We start from the raw sequence: 15362 nt of genomic DNA, 5'->3' as shown, positions 1-15362 counted from the left end.
TGCCATTGGAGATAATAAAGTTAAACAAAAAATGGAATAAAACCCAACCCAACAAAACAACAAAAATGATACATGACTTCAAAATAAGATGATAGGGAATCAGCAATGGCCATCATCCTCAGAGAGAGAGAGACCCTAGATGCTACACTACGTGCTGCCATCCTCTGAATAGATGATCAGACTGCTGGCTTTAAACCTGCACAGTCAGTGAAACACTAAACACTAAAAGCATTAAACTGTATTCTGCCTCAATAGCCATCCTTGCACCCTATGTTTCTCTGGGTCAGCCGGTCACTTATGGCATGAGGTGGCAGGGTGGAGGTTGGCTCTTCTTCCCAACCCATGCACTGGAAGGGCTGGCATCTCACTGTCTCCACAGCAGCCTGCACATGCCATCCATTTGTGGGGAGCACTGGCTTCTTGATGACTTCTTGTTCTCTTCCCCCACAGTCCATGAATGGCACTGATGCACAGGAAAAGGCTGGTGTCTGGCTATGCCTCATAACGTTTTCTTTATCCACTCATCTCTGAGCCATGCCTGAGGTGACTCAGTGTCTTGGTTAGCATGAACTTCTGTTATTCCACTCTGTGGCTGGCTACCTGGAAGTGGGATTGGGTCACATATTAGTTCTGTGTGTGTGTGCGTGTGTATGGGTGTGTGCGTGTGTGTGTGTGTGTATGTGTGTGTGTGTGTGTGTAGTACAGTATAGGGTGTTGAACTCAGGGCCTTTACTTTGTGCTGTATAACCAGCATTTTTTCCCAGCCTTATGAGACAAATCAGGCTGGCCTTGGGCTCACTTTGTATCTCAGACTGATGCTCCTGTCTCTGCCTCCTGAGTGCTGAGATTATAGGAGTTCTCCACCATGACTGGCTCCCACAGCCACTTTCAGTTGAAGCCAGTTTGTACATAAGTTATGAGGCTTCCCTACTAGTTTTCTCTTTTTTTGTCTTTTTCCTTTTTATGGGTACCAGGGATTGAACTCATGATGGTGCACTTCCAAAGCAGGTGCTTATGCCGCTGAGCTAAACCCCTATCCCCTCCCAGGTTCGTTTTGATGCTATGGTGCACCATGTCAGAGTGGTTGATTATTTTTCCTGGTGTGCAGAAACTCTTTAGTTTTGTAAAATATAATTTGTTCTTGTTTTGGCGGGCATTGTTTGGTTGGGTTTTTAAAACTGTGGTTTTGTGTGATTTTTTAAATTATGATTTTGTATGTGGTTTGGGACATACAAACCACATACAAACATGTGATTTCCTCAACCAATATTAAGGAATTTTCCACCTGACCTCCCTCGTTCCTATTATTTTAAAGATATTTCCAATTTCAATTCTTTCCCTTAAGCCTTTTATCCATTTTAGGTGCTTTTTGTGTGTGGGATAAGGAGAAGGTCCAGCTTCCTTGTTTGCGTGTAGATCCACAGTTGTCCCTACAGCACACACTGAGGACACTGTCCCTTGGCTAGTGTGTGTGCTGGTGCCTTTGACAGTCTCATTAACTGCATTTTAATGGGTTTCCATCTGGACTCCCTATTTATTCCTATTCTATTGTGTCTCTCATTTGTTCTGAAGGTCTCATATTGTTGCAGTATTATTCTATTTTGATTACTTTCATTGTAAAATATACTTTGAAATCAGGTGCAGTGATGTCTCTAGCTTTATTCTTTTCTCTGAAAATGAGAGGCTATTGATAGTCTTTTGTGTCCTCATAGAAATTTCACAATGTTTTTATTTCTAGGAAAATGTCATTGATATTTTTATAGCAATGCCATTGATTATTTTCTGGTTGATTCAGGTATTTTAATAATACTAATTCTTGTATTCCAGTGTCATGGTGTATCTTTTGTGTTTCTTTCATTCATTTCATCAGTATTCATAATTTTAAATTACAGATAAATTTGATTTAGTTGAATGAATTTAAGTATGGTCTTTATTTTTTGTGTAGTTTAAGTGTATAAAGAAGCTATTGATTTTGAAATGTGATTTTTTTCTCTCCTGCAACTTGACTGAATTTGTTGATTCGTTCTAAGAGTGTTTTAGTGTCGTCTTTAGGGTGTTCTCTATGTAAGAACATGTCATCTGGGTACAGCGACTATTTTACTTCTTCTGTTCTCACTTGGATGCCTTTGATTTCTTCCTCATGACTAATTCCCCTGTCCAGGACTTCCAGTGTTGTATTGAGTACAAGTTTCAAGGTGGGTGCCCTCGTCTTATTGGTGATCTTAGAAGCAAAGATTACTTTCTTTTTTATTTTAAGGAGAAAAAGAAAAAAAACAAAAATGGTACAAGTAATACAAAATTTTAAAAATAAACACTAAGAAATCACTAGTTAATAGATTACATATTCTCATATTAGAAATAGTTGTTCAAGTTACAAAATTAAAGCATGTAAAGTGGACTTTCAAACAGTGAGAGTGCTAACCGTTTTGTTCAATGATCCAAAAAAAAAACTCAATAATATGGTTATCCATCCAACACACTCAAGCATATATGCAGTTATATCCTTTAGAGCACCTTCTTTTCTTTTATTTTGTACAATGACAATTACACATTTTGGGTTTTATTACTCCCACAGTTCTTATTAGTTTTTTTGAAGAGAGTAAAACCAAAAGCGACATACCAGAACAGAGTCAGTCAAATCAAAAGATGGATATAATAGATAATGTAAAAACAAAATACAAGGTGATCAACAGTGATTACATACTTCCTCTTGCTATCTTAAGAAGAATTGCTTATATCATCAGTTATAGTAAAATTGAACAAAATAGTAAAGAATACAACCAAAACATTGGAGACATTACAGGACTTTACAAGAAGATAATAATGGCTGGGGATTTAGCTCAGCGGCATAAGCACCTGCCTTGCAAGCAGGCAGTCATGAGTTTGATCCCTGGTACTGATAAACATGAAAAAGACAAAGAAAAAAAAAAGAAGATAATAGTCAACCAGAATGGGTGTCTTAATGAATCTTATTGTCTTCATAGTTGTTGCCTATACTTTAGAACTTGGTACTATTAAGGAAAGCAGAATAGGGGAAAATCAGTCAAAACAAGAGTGTGAGGGCAATACAGGGTTTCAAATCAAGTTAAAAGGAAATCAAAGTAGGTTACTATAATCCTGCTATTTTTTATTTATTTTTCCCTAATTAAAAAGATAAAAATAAAAAAGTAATTTTTAAAAAAAGATGGATTGAGATAAAAGAGGGCATAACAACAGAACAGTGCAGGTCAAAACAACCATTTAAGCAAAATAGTGTTTCACTTCAAGATATCCTGACATAAAAGTAGTTACGATAGTGACTCTTTCCTTGAAATCTTTGAGTATAGCTTTGTATACTGTAGCACCAAACATATCCAGACAATGCAAAACCACTGAAGAGAATGACAGTATTACTCCATCAGAAAATGAACAATGGTTTCTGTATAATCTCCTTGTCTATAAAATTTTTTGCTGATATTATCACATATAATAAAATCCAATAAGATACAACCTGTTAAGACTGATGGAGACAGAAGAATACAAGCTTGATGGGACTTCAAACCATGATGATACTAAATCAGCACTAGCTATTATGATGTGTTGTTTTCTCCAAAATAGTTGTTCCTACCATCAGATCTTCTCTGCCTCATTTCTGTTGAGAAGTTTTTCTGTCATTTGTTGTCAGTTTGTCTTCTTCATTTTGTTTTCTGCTTCATTCATTGTGGCCTCTCTGCCATTATTTCTGGAATCTTGGTATTTTTCCTTTTTTAGAGTATCCTGCAGTATTCTCTGTAGAGCTGAATTGGTGTTTGCAAATTCCTCTAGTTCCTCTTTATCCTGGAAGCACCTTGTTTTTCCATCAATTTCCAGGAACAGTTGTGCAGGATATATCAATCTTGGCGAGAGGTTTTTATCTTTCAAAGCTTGAATTATTTCCCCCCACGCTGTTTGTGACTTGATGGTTTGTGCCGAAAAGTCTGCTGTAATTATGATGGGTGTTCCCTTGTAAATGATCTGTTTCTTGTCTCTGATGGCTTTTAATATGCTGTTCTTATATTGGATTTCTGGAATTTTGATTATTATATGCCTGGGTGTAGCTCTGTTTGGATTGTAGGTGGCTGGGTTCCTGTATGCCTAATAGATCTGAGTATCTTTACCTTTTGCTAAATTAGGGAAATTCTCTTGGATTATTTCTGTGAATAGCTTTTGTAGTTCATTTGTTTGTGTCCCTACTTCTTTTATGTTCTTAATTCTTAAGTTATAGATCCTCTTATCATCTTCTAGCCTTTGTATTATTGCTGTTTGTTTTCTTGTTATTTTTAAGTAGTTTTCCATTTCATGCTCCCATATTACGAATCTGGCCTCCAGTTCAGATAATCTATCCTTAGTTTCTTTCAAGCTGTTATGCCAGTTTTTGATAGAGTTTTTAGTTTCCTGGTAATCCCTTTGAACCTGCTTCATGTATTCTATGTTTTCTCTATTTTCTCCATCAAACAATTCTCCCCTTTTTTTTCTGTTTTTCCATTCTAACATCTGTTTTTTCTTGGGTGGTTCTTAGCATTTCTCTAACTATTCTACTTATATCTTGCTTTAGGTAGTTAATAACTTCATTCCTAAACTCGTCTATGAGGCTCTGGAGATATCACTTTATGTTATTGGTGCCGTGTCTGATATTGCATTTTTCTCAGGATTGGGGGCCGAGGATTCTTTCTTGTTCCTCCCTCTTCCCATATTTTTGTTCCTGCCATACAAGCATATATAGAAGGTCCAGTTTGTTTCTTTTTAGTTTGTTTGAATTGTGCCGGCTAGGTGTTCCCATCCACTGCAGTGTACTAGGGAGACACAGATCTGGGTAGCCTATGCTGGGCCTGCCCCTCCAGGTCACCCTACTGAAGGCTTCACTGCTGGGGTGCACCTCCAGGTGCTGGGACCTGGTTTGGGCTAGCCTACTGGATCATAAGTCCATGGCGTCCCCCAGGCCAGGCACTCCCCACCAATCCCACTTGAGAGGGGAATATTCCACTAAGGAAACTGCAGCGTCCTGTTCCGGCTAGTCTGCCCAGTCCCAATATGTCCTTTGCTGAAGCCTCCTACTCTTGCAAGGGTCTCCAATCTGCTCACTCACCGCAGGTCAATGCAGGGCTCCCGGCCAGTCCTGCTTTCAACTCTATTCACTGCTTCACACTCTCAGAGCTTTCATGCCTCTCTCCTTGCCGTACCGATCGCACACTGCAGCAGCTGCCAGAAATTGAAATCATGGCTTCCAGTGACCTATGCTCCACTTTCCATGCTGAGACCTTATCTGTTCCTGTTATAACATCAGGGTTGCATTTCCAGCTGGGTTCTTTCAGTTTAGTTCATTCCTGGGTTGGCAGGGTTTAACTCCCCTTGCTTAGGACTAGTGGAGCGGCATCATTCCTGGATTTCTCTGGTTCATTCTCTGGTTTCTCAGAGAGCCTCCGAAGCTGCTGCTCTCTATCCGCCATGTTCTCAGAAGCAAAGATTTCATTGTTTTACCCATGAAACATGATGTTGTGGGTTTATCACACATGACCTTTACTATGCTGAGGCTGTTCCTTCCATATCTAGAGTTTGAATAATTTTTTATCATGAAAGGATGTTGAAGCTTTTCAAATGTTTTCTTCCAATCTACCAAGAGAGTATAAATTTTGCATTTCATTCTCTGAATATGTTTCATCATATAGAATCATTTGTACACATTAAAATATTCTAGCAAGTCTAGACCAGTCTTGACTGTGGAGTTTAATCCTTTGAATTCACTGTTACACTTGGCTCACTAGTACTTCATAGCATTTTTCTATGTTTACCAGGGATAATGGTCTGTAAGTTTGAATCTCTCTCTGTCTGTCTCTCTGTGCCTCTGTCTCTACTCTCTTTTCCTCTTCCTTCTTTTTTTCTTTCTTTTCTTTCATCTGTTTCTGGTGTCAGGGTGATTTTTGTCTTCTTAAAAGGAGCTTGGAAGTAGATCCTACTTTTTAATTTTCTAGAAGAGTTGCAAAAGGATTGGTTATTATTCTTTATTAAATACTTGACAGAATTCACTGGGAATCCATCTCTTTTTTTGTGTTTTTGAGGCATTTTGATTATTGACTCAATGTCTTTATTCCTTATTGATCTGTTTGTGTTTACTATTTTCTTGCAACTTGTCATTATCACTAGAGGATGTCCTTTACCCACTGAGTCATTTTCCATTTGTTACTAGATTCCTAGCCTAGTAAGGATTCATCTTTTCCTGTATATTGCTATTGATCTATTGTGGAGATTCTAATACATACAAGATATGTTTTCTGCGAGTACCTTTGTTCATTTATATGATGTTTTAAGACTCAGTGTTGGGAGCAGTGGTCACTGCTGGAGAAACCTCGGGGGGGGGGTTTGAGGCTGTGCCTCTAATTTCAGGTTTCACAACCTGACCTCCTATCAGCTTTGCTGAGAACCAGATGTTCTGGAAATTCCACCTGTACTGATCCATCGTAAACAATGAGATTTATGGATTCAGCTCTATCATGGGCATGAAAAGTTGGATACTAACTACTATTTAAGAGAAGATGCTGTGGAATTGTACTTACAGTTGCAGAACTTTAGAAAATGTTCTCAAATTGGGCAGATATGAAGTTGCACAAATTGAGAATGTGATTAATACCACTGAACCACACATTAAAACCAATGAAACTTTAGTTTTTGTTTAAAATTACCTCATGCCATAGTATTATAAAGGGTTACAGAGGTGAGGATGAAAATGAAAATGGAAAGACATACAAGGGAGGGAAGGGCAGATGCTTTGCAGGACCCACCTCAGGCACAGCTCAGGCCCACACCTACTGTGTCAGCCCCCATCAGCTCCAGCCCTGGAGTCCATGAGGATGAGCTGGGTCCCAAGGATGTGAGGTCACTGGAGGTGGAGTCAGCACAAGCTCTGCAGGTGGAACTTGAGCTGGGTCAGGAGCTGGTCATGAAGCAGCAAGAGGAGAAATGGTTGTCAACTGTCCATATTCCTTCCAGAGTCCAAAGCTTCACAGTGCCTGTCAGAGACAGCTCTGGACATAAACCCAGCCCAGCAGTCTACCCACTCTGCCTCCACCACCTGACTGCCAGGGGTCTCGGGGTTTCCAGGGTATCCTAGCACCTGGAATCTCTCACTGGATAACAAGCCGACTCTTTCTACCTGCTTTCTTCTGTCTGTCCTTACTTACACTTCACCTTACTGAGATGAGAGCTACCATATGGTATTTAAGCTCACATGTCTGATCTGGTTCACTAGACACTGTATTTTCCAACGACTCTTTCCGAAAATAAAGTGGCTATTGTCAGGAGCTGGGGTTAGGTGAGAGCAATGTTATTGTCCAATGTGTTCAGAGTTTTGTTTCTGCACTGAGTAAAGTGACCTGGAGTGTGGTGACAGCCATACAATAGTGTAAATGTGCTGCATGTCACTAACCCATACTCTTACAGTACTCATGTTGGTTAGCCTTTGTTACATGCACTCTATAGTTTAAAATGTAAATTAAAAAATGAGAAACTCATTTGATATTAGTACTGAAAATAAGACTTGACCATGTGCATGTTTAACGAATTCATCCTCTGCATCTCACACTTTCTGTGCAAGTCCATTTTTCCTATCAGTGACCTCCTGGTACCAGGGAATCAGTGCAGGGAACCTATGTGGAGCTCTGATGGGAGCTGCAGGATAGAGCTCTGCTCAGCCCCCCCCCCCCACCATGTTCTCCTCAGTGCTGTTCAGCACCTTCCTTAAAACCTGCAGTCAGATGGGGACACAGCACATCCCAGGAATGTGAATCTGAATTTATCTTCAATTGGATGCTGCACGTTTTATACAGCTGTTGACTATATGAACTGATTCCCTTTTTAAATGACAAGAGTTTGTCTCTTATCTCTCAAAAAGAATGGAAAGGCAATTCCAACCTCAAAGATTAATACGTTTAATTTTTACTTATAAACTGTGGTCGATCTGGGATTGTCACCATTATCAAAGAGAAATATCATTTAGTCTCTTCCAATATTGCTTGGCCAAACAGATTTGGGATGCAGTAGGTGAACAGAATAGAGTGGTGGGGTGCACAGAGTGCAGATCCTTTCAACTCATGCTACCTAGAGCTGCTCAAACCTGTGACTTGGCACTTGGTCATGGCCAAGGCCACGGCTGTCTTTGCTGAAGCTGCCTCCCAGCCTTAGGATATGAGTAGCAATAATAAAGTCTCCAACAAGGGAGGCGTTGGCCCAGGTACCAAAAGGCAGAAGCATCTGTGGACACTGTGCTGGGTGGTATCCTTGCCCCAAGGAAACTTGAACCTCCTGTCAGCCAGAATGTAATGGATCCCAGGTCAAGGAACTGTGGATCCAAGCATGTGGTCAAGGTTTTTGTGGGAGGTAGAGTGTCTGGGCAGGGAGGTCACCTTGCACCCTTTCACTTCCTTCCCGGCTCACATGGACAGGCAGAGTGGCCAGGCAGATATTCTGCCTTTATGTTTCATGAGACTCAGGCCACAGACAAGGGAGGCGGCTGCCTCTCCTGTCCCATGCTCTTCCAGAGGGCAGTGATTTCGTGGGTGGGTGCCCAAGTGTCCTCATGATTGATTTATATTTGACTGTGAGCAGAGTTACCTTTGGCTGGCATCTGCCTGCATCTTCAGAAAATACAGGCTGCCAGTTGCCTGCTTAGCACCCCAACATCCATCTGGGTAGTTCATTTTCCTCAACAAAGAGGACTTCTCTCTCAGATGTGTCTTGACAGTTCTGATAAACACTCACTACTCCATCCCATCTCTACCCCTTTGTTTTCCTGACACTGTTACATAACTACTAAAGGAACAGAATTGGTGGTGCACCCTGTAGAGTTCAATGCCAATAATATACACTGCCAGACAATAGCAGAGTGAAGACATATTCGTGACTATTGGCAGTTGAAGAGAATTCCTGGGGTAACTGTCAAAACTGCCTCTGCACCATAAGGGCATCTGGATTGTACTGCAGAGACTTTTCATGCTCATATGGGGAAGACTGGTCCTCTCCTATGGAGGGAGACACTTTCTTAATCTCCTGGCATCACATTGTAGATCAGGCTGCACTGTGTACTGTGTGGTCAAAACTGTGTGGATTAGGTGCCTCCGGTCTTTGAGCACTGGCACTCCACGCTTGAATACATTCTGTATCTCACCCTAATAAATCTTTCTGGTGCCTGTTTCTTTTTTTTTTTTTTTTTTTTTAATGTTGCAAACTGGGCATTGTGGTACACGCCTGTAATCCCAGCACTCAAGAGGCTGAGGCAGGATCATTGCAAGTTTGAGACCATGTCTAGGCTACAAAGTGAGCTCAAGTCCATCCTGAACTGCACAGGGAGACCTTGTTTTCAAAAAGAAAAAACTAAACTAAATAAATGGTGGATGAGAAGACTTCTGAGCAGAGTACAGAATTTTGGCATTATAACGTATGCACAGCTTCTTTTTGTTTTCCTTCTTTTTTCATCCCTTGCTCCTCTCTCTCTATGTCTGTCTCTGCCTGTCTTTCTCTCTCTCTCTCTTTTCCTTTCTATCTTTCTTCTTTCTTTCTTTCTTTCTTTCTTTCTTTCTTTCTTTCTTTCTTTCTTTCTTTCTCTCTTTCTGTCTGTCTGTCTGTCTGTCTTTCTTTCTTTCTCTCTCTCTCTCTTTCTTTCTTTCTTTCTCTCTCTGTCTCTCTCTCTTTCTCTTCCTTCCTTCCTTCCTTCCTTCCTTCCTTCCTTCCTTCCTTCCTTCTTTCCTTTCTTCCTTTTTGTTTGTCTGAGTCTCTATAATCTTCAACCTAGGCTTGAATTTCTTATGTTTCTCTCTCAGATTCCTAGAGTGCAGGAATTATAGTTGTGCACAACTATGCCAGTTTCACAAGGTGATTAAAACAAGCACTGTTCACAGTAGATGACTTAGGGGGAAGTGTGAGTGTGCATGCTCACTCTTTTGGTTGGTTTAGAGCAATTTTTTGGGTTTTTCTTTTTGTATATGGGATCAAATTCACAATCTTCTGCTCACTAGTCAGGAGCTTATGCTGCTGACCTAAGTCCTGGCCTAAAGCAAATTCTTGTGGTTCTCATTACCTTGAGGATGGCATCTGAAATAAATAAACAATTTGAAGCAGTGTTAACAGGTAGTTGTAGTAGTATTTTCCTTAATCCACACCTTCCAAAAGAAGGACTGCTTACCCCATCTCCTCCTGCATAACAGCTAACTACTTTGAGAATGTCTCCTGCTGGCCCATCAGTAGGTTGGGAGGGCTGGAAGTTGTTCTTGACTGAATTGTCCATTGAGGTGACTTCATCCACTTTGGTAGTTGTTATGGAGTGCCTGCAAGAACTGTCACACCTCAGGTACAGTGAACAAAACCAAAGGCCATGTGCCCTGACCTGTGGCACTGATGACTTCCTAAAGCCCAAATCCCTGGTGGGCACAACTTTAGAGAGGAGACTTCTCTAAAGCTTCATTGTTTTGCCCTGATGTCCTTTCCTAAGCCCTGTGAAGGAAATTTGCCTCACTTACATATTTCCCCTGTCCCTGCAGGTCACTGAGGATCTCAACTGTTCCAACCTGGACTGGAACATGGTTCACTGAGCAGCAGATGTGCAGTTCTACAACTTGCTATTCTGAACATGATTTGAGAGGTGTCATTCCCAGGCTGAAGGCGAAGGCCAATAGCATCTCTTGGCCTCACTTTCAGACATGGAGGCCAAGTAACTGGGAGTGTGGCCTCCCTTACTCCTTGAACCTGAGGGAGGTCACTTGAACTGGTATCATGGCATGGCAAGCTGAAGCACAGGATCAGTGCCAGGCAGGAGAGAAAAATCCAGACCCCTTTTGTGGCACTATGTGGGAGCTGAGCACTATGAGACGGTGCAGAGAACAAGGAGCAGGTGCAGTGGAACCCCTAGAGTTGGGCAGTCCTTCCCTGATGTGTGGGCCCCAGTGCCTGTGTGGGCATGGTGTTGGCCCCCCTGCATTGAACAACAAAGATCCCTGCCTGGTGTTGCTGGGTCAGGGTGACAATGGACACTGGCTGTGTGTGGAAGCCAAGTGGCCAAAACAGACTATGTCTTACTTGAACCAGCCTGGGACACCCTCCCACACTGTCATTCTTTTGTGGTTCCCTGGCCTAACTTTGTGTAGCCAGGGCCCTCATTGTCCACCCCAATCTTCCCTGGACCTTTGGATGGATTCACAGGAGGAGACACTGCATGAGTAGCTGACCAAAGTCCAGGTGTCACTGCTCTCTGCTGTCACCCAAAAGTACTGTTGGTGACACAATCAGGTGCAGACATTGGGTGACTCAGGGCCTTTTTCTACTCATCTTCTTCCATCTTCCATTCCCTTTTTCCCCAGGCATCCCTCCCTCCTCCTATGCTCTAATCTCCTCGCAAAAGTACACAGCTTGGCTTCTGATAGCCCTGGCTGGAGTAGAGAGTGCTCTGTGACACTCTCATTTCTTTTTGGGCCAGAGAAATTCCAGTACCCACAGTTACAGCTGCTTAGTTATCAAGTAGAACAAACTAAACTCAACATGTGTTGCCCATGCTCCCGGGCCTAGGATTGACGTTATCAGAAACCCCAAATCTTTGCTCCCAGCACTAGCTGTCCTCCTAAGCACATGATGGTCACAATTGTGGGCTCCAGGTCAGTCTGGGGATTCCTGACTGTGGAGAACGCAGGAGCTGACCTAAGGTGTGGGTCCGTGTGTGACGCATGCATACCTGGATAAGTGGGAAGACAAATACTTTTGCTCCTGTCTGGCAGGTTCTAGGTAGACACAGAAACTTTGAAGTGGCTCATGTGGGATGCACAGAATGGAATCAGGCTAGGGAACATAGGCTGGTGTATCAAAGTGGGAAGTGGGAAGCATTGTGCTCAGATCTGGACCACACATTGAAAGGAAGGCCAAGTAAGAGTCCCACAGGGCAACTGCATCTGGGCACAAATTCCTTCCCACTGGGACCATGTGTCTCTATCCTTTGACAAGACCAGCTGACTGTGTTACAAGGCCTGACAGTGCTCTCAGCTGGAGAGAACTATCACAGCCATATTGGGAGGACTGGTCCTCACCTGTAGAGGGAGACACTTTCCTGCTCTCCTGGAATCACACTGGGGATCAGGCTGCATTGTGCACTGTGTGGTCAGACCTGGTGGGTAAGGTGACTCATCTCTTTTAGCATATTTGTGCATTCTGTGTCTCCTTCTAATAAATCTTTCTGATGCTTGACTTTTAAAAAAATCTTGGAAGCCAGGCCTCCTGGCACACACCTGTAATCCCAGCTCTTAGGAGGCTGAGGCAGGATCCTTGAAAGTTTGAGAACAACCTAGTCTACAAAGTGAGCTAAAGTATAGCGTGAACTGCATAGTGAGGCCTTGTTTGAAAAAGACAAAACTAAACTGAATGAATAAAAATGGTGGATGAGAACACTTCCCAGTAGAGTGTAGAATTTGGCATTATAATGTGTGCATAGCTTATTTTTGTTTCCTTTCTTTATCCCCCCTTGCTTCTCTCTCTCTCTCTCTCTCTCTCTGTCTCTCTCTCTCTGTCTCTCCATCTCTCTCTCTCTCTCTCTCTCTCTCTCTCTCTCTCTGTCTCTCTGTCTCTCTGTCTCTCTGTTTCTCTGAGTCTCTGTATTCTGCATCCCAGGCTTGAACTTCTGGTATTTCTGTCTCAGATTCCCACAGTATGAGAATTGCTGTTGTGCAAAACTCTGCCAGTTTTACAAGGTGATTTCAACAAGCACTGTTTGTTATGGAAGACTTACAAGCTGTGTGTGTGTGTGTTTGTGTGTGTGTGTGTGTGTTTGTGTGTGTGTGTGTGTGTGTGTGTGTGTGTGTGTGTGTGTGTGCTCTTTTGACTGGTTTAAAGTAATTCCTCATTTTTTTTTTTTGTTTTTTTGGTATCATGGATTGAAGTCACAACCTTGCATTTGCTAGGCAGGTGTTTATGCTGCTGAGCTAAGTGGCAGCCTAATGCAATTTCTTGTGGTTCTCATTACCTTGAGGATGTCATCTGAAATAAATAATTTGAAGGTGTGTTCGCAATTACTAGTGGTATTTTTCTTAACCAACCCCTTCCTAAAAAACAAATGCTTAACCCTATCACCTCCTGCTTGGCAGGTAACTACTTTTGGGAAAGTCTCCTGCTGGGCCAACAGTAAGCTGGGAGGGCTGGAAAGTTGTTCTTGACTGAATTATCCACTGAGGCAACTTCATCCACTTTGGCTGTTGTTACCAATTGCATGCAACAACTATCATACCTCAGAAACAGTAAACAAGCCCGAAGGCCCTGTGCCCTGACCCATGGCACTGATGACTTCTTAAGAACAAACCCCTGGTGGACACAGGTTTAGAGAGGAGGATGAGTTTCGTTCTACTGCCCTGGTGTCATTTCCTAAGTTCTGTGGACATTTGCCACATATCTATCCTGCTCCTGTGCCCTGCAGGTCACTGAGGTTCTCAGCTGTTCTGACCTGTACTGGAACATGGTTCTCCAAGCAGCCAATGTGTGGTTCCCCAGCTTGCTGCTCTGACCATGGATTGAGGGGAGTCATTCTGGGCTTAAGGCCCTAACATCTCTTGGACCCACTTGCACGAAGAAGCCAAGTAACTGTGAATGTGGGTTCGCTTACTCCCTGAACCTGAGGGAGGCCACTTGAACTGGTACCGTGGCACAGCAAGCTGAAGCACAGGATCAGTGCCAGGCAGCATGGAAAAAACCAGGCCCCTGAGTGTGGCACCATGTGGGAGCTGAGCACCATGAGGGAGAGTGCAGAACAAGGGCTGGAGCAGGTGCTGTGGAACCCCCAAAGGTGGGTAGCCCTTCTCTGATGTGTGGGCCCCAGTACCTGTGATGGCATCACGATGTCTCTCTTGAGCGAGGGAGGTTCCTGCCTGGTGTTGCTGGGTCAGGGTGGCAGTGGGCACTGACTCTGTCTGGCCGTGAATTTGCACAACACAGACTGTGTGACTGCCTAAATTCATCTATCCAGGCTCTTCCTTGTCCAACCCAATCTTCCCTTGACCTTTGAGTGGAACCACAAAATTATAGCTACCCACAATCCAACGAGAGCTGTTTTGTGCTATTACCCAAATGGTATGGTATATGACAAAATCAGGTCCCAGTCATTGTGTAACTCAGGGTGTTATCCTACTCCTCTTCTTCCATCCATTTTCTCTTTCCCTGGCATCCCTCCCTCTTCCTCTTATACTTCCTTCTCCTCCAAAGAGAACTCACCTGGCCTTGTTGTAGCCCTGGCAGGCCTTTGAGCTGCTCTGCACTCCCCTGGACTCTTTTGACAAGCAGAGAACCCCATGCTCACAGGTATGACTGATTTGTTGTTACCCAGAATAAGCTACATCCAAAATGTGTTGCCCTTGATCCATGGTTCCAAGGTCTAGAAGATCTCAGGACATGGTGGTAAGAACTGGGGTTCAAGGTCAATCTGGAAACCCCTGACTGTGGAGCATCCCAGTACATGACCTAAGCTGTGGGTCCCTGTACCTGGATACATGGGGAGACAAATGCAGGTGCTGCTGTCTGCCAGAATACAGGAAGACACAGTAACTTTGAAATGGCTCATGTGGGATGGGCAGAATTGAATCAGGCCAAAGAACAAAGGCTGGGTGCACCAGATCATGAAGCGGGGCCCTCAGATCTGAAGCACACTTAGTAATAAAGGCAAATAAGTGTGCCCCAGGCCAACTGGCTCTGGGTTCCAATTCCTGCCTCCTGGAGTCATGCATTTCGGTCCTGTCCTAAGAAAAATGGAAGGTATTATAAGGTGTGGCAGTGTAGTCAGCCTTCTAATGGCATGACTCTGGGCCCCTCAGGAGCTGGACAGCACCTTTAAAGGAGACAGGCCCGAGGCTCACTTGTGTACAATGTGGCACTATCCCATTGAACAGCCTCAGGTTATGGTCACTGTCAACTCTTCTTTCATTTTGGCCACCTGGTTGGCAGGCTGCCACTGTGTTCTCACTGTTCCTGCCTACTGTCTCCAGAATCATAGCAGAAACAATTTCACAAATCCAGCTGCTCAGTGAGGTTGTAGGCCAGTGTGCTGGGGTGAGCCAAGCACCTGTGCCATCAGCAATGGGACTGCTGTTTTGTGAAAGACTGTAGAGTGTGGTGAGAACCCAGTGTGTTTTTATCCCCGCCACACCGATGCTGGCGTCATGATGTACAGAGCAGGATTCCTGCCACTCAGGTGTCACTTTTTACTGCATCTTTCCTTCCCATGATCAGTTACTGGGAAGCTGTGTAGATGTGACTGTGCCAGATAAATGTATGTTGCAGGCCCTGCTAAGCATCACAACCCAGAGTGTCTGGCAGCAGATCAGCCTTCAAAGCTG

The 15362-nt window shown here is 43.2% G+C and overlaps 1 long non-coding RNA gene across 1 annotated transcript in view; it reads left to right on the top strand.

The window, feature by feature from the left end:
- The window catches only part of LOC134474695 (uncharacterized), a 77690-nt gene extending 64656 nt beyond the window's left edge, over nt 1–13034 (top strand). Inside the window, exon 5 of the long non-coding RNA XR_010045567.1 lies at nt 10545–13034. This is a non-coding gene — a long non-coding RNA (uncharacterized LOC134474695). The remainder of the gene's footprint in view (nt 1–10544) is intronic.
- The last annotated feature ends 2328 nt before the right edge of the window (nt 13035–15362 follow it).

This window comes from Cavia porcellus, unplaced genomic scaffold (genome assembly GCF_034190915.1).
Source record: "Cavia porcellus strain 051 isolate PalLab524CR breed Dunkin Hartley unplaced genomic scaffold, mCavPor4.1 scaffold_35, whole genome shotgun sequence".
In the NCBI taxonomy this organism is placed as follows: Eukaryota; Metazoa; Chordata; class Mammalia; order Rodentia; family Caviidae; genus Cavia; species Cavia porcellus.
The sequence above is the reverse complement of the archived record's forward strand: the minus strand, read 5'-3'. Positions and strand labels throughout refer to the sequence as shown.